The following is a 6,140-nucleotide window of genomic DNA, read 5'->3' as shown; positions in this document are numbered from 1 at the left end:
AAGCAACAGTCAGACATCAATTTTCTTCGACTTGTTTGTATTTTTTTAAAATGGGGTTTAACACTTTTGATTAAGTGGCATGATTCGTTCATGTGGCGCCAAATTAACGCTCTATGGTGCCAAGTCAAACTGAATGTGTGGACGTTTATACAACAGGAAGTGTGACATCCACGAATAAGGGCTGCCATAAAATTATTTCTACTAGGGTGGAAAAGGGAATTGAGCTAAATTTCGATATGGGACCCAAAAAACGCTAAAAAAGAATGCCCCTCTTGGTTCGTCGCCCACTCAAGCTTAGATTTGACACCACCAGCATTTCGCTATTTAAAAGACAAAGGGTGAGCTGTGTTCATTCATCCATCTTGCAAAACATCAAAGGAGTCGCTATTGTTGTCAAAACTCAGGTTGCCTTAGAATACATGCAGCTCCGTAGGTAAATCAATCTTTCTGGATAAAAAAAAAAAAAAGAAGAAAAAAAGTGTATTTTTTTATGAAGTTTTAATACGAACTACTTTGTGTGGTCTAACTTTGGTCGTATCAACATTTCGAAAGTTAACAGCTTGGTTTCAAGTGCTGCTATTTTTACTTCAGAGGCGATAAAAGTTTACCAGCAGCTTTTCTGATTATGTAATGTATGTGTACGTCCTATTGTAGATCGCTACTATAGTACGTACACCTTCAACTGCGACACCGAATAAGAACTAAAACAACCCCGGGAAAGACTGGCACAAAGTTTATCCAGTGGACGAAACCAATGCTTTGTGTCCACTTCAACGCTCTTATTGTCTTTCTTGTGCTGGTTTAATTCTAATTCAGTGTGGAGGCGCAGTATGGTTCGATGAGTACTCTTCCCAAAACGAAGCCTTTGACGTTCATCAGGCAGCATTGAGCACACGATTTCGTGACGCTACCATCCTGTCCATGTTGAATCCGGAGTGAAGGAAAAAAGCCCTCCTCTACTCAAGAGCCAATTGGCTCAACAGACGCTCTCCGGGGATTCGTCCATGGAGGAATTCCTCGAGTTTTCGTACTCCAGTCCAGCGTCCACGAGAAAGTCTGGAGACGAGATTATAGCAACACGTTTTGGTGCAACATTCTAATATATGTGTTCGCTACCTTTAAGATAATGTGGTTTATCAGTACTGAATTGGTGAACTTCAAGATTTTCTCTATACAGCGCGAAAAGTTTACGCGTTTATGCGTTTTCTCGTTAGAACCAGTTAGATCAAACAGAAGCGATCTCCAGTCTGGGAACGGTGGGCATTGGATTGGATTGGAAAACCTTTATTGTTTGCTAGAGTTACAGGTGGGTATGCTGATCTTGCTAGGTGGCCGTCAATGGAGACTAGCGGCGACCTCTTAAGCTCTAGTCACGGCCTGGACTTGGGTTTCCAGGTCGGAGCTGAGCAGCAAGTTCTCCCACGGGCCCGGGTGCACGAGCCTCTGGAGCGATAATGGTCTGTCGGACAGTTCCAGAAGATGTGGTCTACGGTAGCTTTGCCACAGCATCTGCTGCAATCGGGTTTAAATCTATCTGGGTATGCACGGCTTAAGACCGCGGGGTTAGGGAGAGTTTTAGTTTGGAGTTGTCTCCATAGTAGCTCCTGTTCTTTGGTTAAATTCTTATGCGGAGGCGGGAAAGTTAGCCTTTCGAGCCTGTAGTGTTGAGTGATCTCGTGGTAGGTGTTAAGGCCTTCTCCTGTCAATCCGACGAACGAGTTATCATCCACAGCTTGGCCGATAGATTCTCGAGTTTTATCGTGGGCTGCCTCGTTCCCCGGGTTTGACGAGTGAGCCGGCACCCAGACCAATTCCACGTCTTGCCTGTCTTTCGGGTAATTCTTGAGAATTCCGAAGGAGATGGGAGATATGCGGCCCTTGGTGAAATTGCCAGTGGCCGCTTTTGGATCACTGACAATCACCCTCGCTTGCGGATTCGTCAGCGTCAAGGCGATGGCCGCTTCTTCGGCTATTTCGAAAGAGCTTGTAGGTGCAGTCGCGTTTGCTACGAGTTGGCCTCCTCAGTCATCGCGGCCATCGTGCACGCCTTTTTTGGGGTTGGGTAAGCGGCCGCGTCCACGTGGACGACGTCCGTTTGGCCTTCGAGTTTCTTGGCTAGGGCTTGCGCCCGGGCCCTGCGTCTGCCCTCGTGGTGGACGGGGTGCATGTTTTTCGGTAATGGTTTTACCGTGACTGTCTTTCTGACGTTGGACGGGATTTTGCGGGCGCCCACGTTGAGTGGTGCCGCGTTTATTCCCAGTCTTCTCAGGACCACTCTACCCGCATTGCTGCGAGCAAGCATGAGCTCTTGCATTCTCCGATGGGCCTCAGTCAGCTCGTCTAGCGTGTTATGTAGGCCGAGCTGCAGTAGCTTGTTGGTGGAGGTATCGATGGGTAGACCTAGGGCTGCCTTGTAGGCCTGCCTGATGAATCCTTCGATTTTAAGTTTCTCGGCGTTGTATAATTGTAGATAGGGGAGGGCGTAAGTTTTTCTACTGATGACAAAGGCCTGCACCAATCGGCATAGATCGTTTTCCTTAACGCCTCTTCTCCTGTTCGCTATGCGTCGGATCAGTCTAATGGTCTGGTGGTCCAAGTCGTTTAGATTTTCGATGACATGGGTATTATTTCGGTTCTCTTGGATGATCATTCCAAGGATCCGGATGGAGTTGACTTGTTTAATGACTTTGCCTTGCACGTGTACGTTTATGTTGGCTGGCGAAGGGATGGATTTTTGTCCCCTTGGAATGTCTCTTTTAATTAGGAGCTCCGATTTGGGATGAGAACATTCTAGCCCTACCGCTTTGACGTAGGCTTCTATGGTATCGACTGCTCTTTGTAGGGTCTCTTCTATCTTCCCATCATTTCCTGTAGTGATCCAGAGGGTGATATCATCTCCATATAAAGTGTGTCTGAAATTTGGGATGGCCTCGAGTTGCTTCGGTAATTCTACGAGTGCAAGATATATAGAAATGGCGAGAGTACCGCGCCCTGTGGGGTTACCCGATACCCCATGCGAAAGGGATCCGAGATCATCCCGGCAATCGATATTTTTGCCGTCCTCTCGTCCAGAAACGATCTTACGTAGTTGAAGGTTCGGGATCCTGGATTTAACCTCGATAGGTTAGTGAGGATGGCCTCATGTGACACGTTGTCAAATGCCTTGTTTAAGTCCAATCCTAGGATCGCTCTCGTGTTCGAGCTTTTGGGGATCACTTCTTTGATAAGTTGGAGCATGACATCCTGCGTGGACAGGTGGGCTGTAAATTCCAGCATGGAGGGGGGTAGGAGGTTGTTATCCTCCTCATATCCTTGGAGTCTGTTTAGAACCACGTGCTCCATGAGCTTCCCTGGGCAAGATGTAAGAGAGATAGGTCTTAGGATTTCGGTTATTAGCTTCTTGCCTGGTTTAGGAATAAAGATTATTCTGGCGTGTTTCCATTCTTGGGGGATTTCACCATCCTGCCGGATGGTGAAACGACATCAGCCCCGCGGCTGATGTCGTTTTGAGTTGGCTCATGGCTTGCCACACTTCCGCTGTGCTAAATTCCTGGTCTAATTCTGGGTTTGGCTCACCCTCGTACCAGGGAAGTGGGTCGGTGGACTGCGTGGTGTTTAGGTATCTATCTTTGAGTTCTTTGACTAAGTCTTCTGTGTCGCCTTCATGTTAGTGTACTATTTGAGCGAGACTATTGCGTTGAGCAGTTTTGGTCTGTGTGGGGTCGAGTAAGTGTCATAGCGGAAGCCACGTAGTTTTCTTACCCAGATGCCCGTTCACGCTGTCGCGTACCTGTCCCCACTGCTGTATTTCAAGCTCGAACGCGTACGGTTCAATTTTCTTTTCTAACTGTGTTATCCTCTTTCTGAGGGTGCGATTGTGTGTTTGCTTTTCCCACCTTAGTTGTAAGCTAAGGTGGGCTTCCCACATGTGTTTCAATTTAGGGTCGGTCGTGTGTTGCGAGGTTATCGCTTCTGTTTCTTCTGTGGTGGCTTTTACGTCTTCTTTCAGGGTGCGAGTCCACTCGTTCAGGTTGCCGATTTCCTCTGGAGCGGTTTTGTCCCTAATTTTACGGAAGTTGACCCAATCCGTTAGTCTCGTTTTTAACAGAGGATGTTTAAACGGGGCCGTCTGGAAGGTCGTTTCCACTATAGGGTGGTTCAAGTCACCAGGCTCGATCTAAAATGGACCGTAAAAATCGACGCCTGCACGTAGCAATCTAATCTTTTCGTCAAAGGTGCAATTCACAGATCGGTTTTTCTTGTAAAATTACAAAGCGTAGCTCTCTTTCTGTAAAAAATAAGGCCCGGAAACTTGCCAGGGCCTACGGCGGGCAGCGACGCAGACGACAGGGGTCCAGTAGCGGGGTGTGTTTGGCGTTCGTATTGATAGATGGCGCTACCTTCTTATCACGACGGCTCGCGACCACCGTGGTTTATTAAAATGAATATAATCTTTTTTAAAATGCACCTTCGGTTAAGAAATAACGGAGAACAATAAAAGCAAAACTTAAAGTAAAAAAAAAAAAAAAACGCGTCTGCATAACGGCGGCGCTTTTGCTGCCAACGAATTTCGTCTGCGTGTCGTCTGCTATTTTTCGCTGGTCGGCTGCACCTTCAGACGCTGCTCCCGACGCCATCTATCAATACGAACGCCAAACACACCCCGCTACTGGACCCTGTCGCCTGGGTTGCCGCCCGCCGTAGACCCTGGCAAGTTTATTGGTCCTATTTTTAACTAAAAGAGATCTACGCTTTGTAATTTTACAAGAAAAAACCGACCTGTGATATACACCTTTGACGAAAAGGTTAGACTGCTACGTGCAGGCGTCGATTTTTACGGTTTATTTTAGATTAAGCCTGGCGACTTGAACCACTCTATATATAGTGGTCACTTCCTAACGTGAGGCCCGTATTTGTCCATATGGCTGAGTTAATGTTTTTACTCAGGGAAAGAGCCGCCTCGGTGGCTCCGAGGCGAGAGCGCTGGCCTACGGATCCCGGCCGAGGTGCCCGCAATCTGACGGAGGCGTATTGCGGAGGAGGCGCCGTGTAACCGAGCTTTCGGTTGCACGTCAAACGATCCCCAGGTGGTCCAAATTAATCCTCAGTCCTCCGCTGGGGCGTGCCAGATGCCCGTCGTTGGTTTGGCACGTAAAACCCCCACATTTGACTTTTACTCAGGGAAAGATCGGGGGCCGTGTCCGTGCTGACGCTATAGCCGATCCTAGTAGGCTCTTTGACATCGTTAAGGATCGTCATACCCACGTCTTGTATAGATTTCCAAAGCGCCGTTCCCTTAATATGCGCTTTCCGGTAGCCCCCGGCAGGGTGGTGCGGGTTGAAATCACCTACCACTACGAGTTGAGATTTCCCTGCAAGTTTTACAGCCTTACGGGAAATGTCGGAGGTTGCTTTTGTTCTGTCCCTGGGAGAACTGTAGACGTTAAGAATATAGACGTTTCCATCTCCCTTCTTACGCGGCAGGATTTTCACTAGCGTGTGCTGGACCTTTGTGTCCTCGGTTTCGTGTTGTATGGCCGCCATGTTGCGTTGAACGAAAGTAGCAATAACCGAAACTGTGTTTTTTTTTTTTTTTTTTTTTAGTGGGGCGGGGGGGGGAGGGGGGGGGGGTTGGGTGGGGTCTGTGTTCAGGGGAATGAAAGGCGTGTAACCCGTTAATTTCATCGGGTGACTGGCTTCTCGTAAAGCTATAACATCTGGTTTTTCGGATAGTTGCTGAATATCGAGCTGCAGGTTGCCGCGTTTGTTTTTGTATCTTCTGCAGTTCCACTGCCAGACCTTAATCTCCTGAGGTCGAGGGGCCATATTGAATTGTGTGAGGAAGGTTACATGGTATTTGCTGCACGAGCATTTGCACGGTCGCTTCTAGGGCCGCGAGGCGGTCGAGTGCCGTGAGGCGTTATAATATTTGTTGGAGGGTCTCTCCGACTAGTCTGAGACTGTCTGGTTTCTTGGTTGTCTTTTTCAAGTTGATCGAACCTTTCGTCCTTGCGCATATAGGTGCCTGAGAGGTGACGGTGGTTTTTGGTTTGGGCTGCGGCTCACCGTTTGGGGATGCCTTGGCTACTCTCTTAGCGTTAGCGTCTAGATCTGTCGAGGCCTGTCTCTTTAGCGTTCCG

The 6,140-nt window shown here is 48.2% G+C and overlaps 1 pseudogene; it reads right to left on the bottom strand.

Moving 5' to 3' along the window:
• Positions 1-1,335: 1,335 nt before the first annotated feature.
• LOC115310194 lies at positions 1,336-5,544 on the bottom strand (annotated as a pseudogene).
• Between the last annotated feature and the right edge of the window lie 596 nt (positions 5,545-6,140).

This window comes from Ixodes scapularis, unplaced genomic scaffold (assembly GCF_016920785.2).
Source record: "Ixodes scapularis isolate PalLabHiFi unplaced genomic scaffold, ASM1692078v2 PGA_scaffold9__187_contigs__length_104089568, whole genome shotgun sequence".
NCBI lineage: Eukaryota > Metazoa > Arthropoda > Arachnida > Ixodida > Ixodidae > Ixodes > Ixodes scapularis.
The sequence above is the reverse complement of the archived record's forward strand: the minus strand, read 5'-3'. Positions and strand labels throughout refer to the sequence as shown.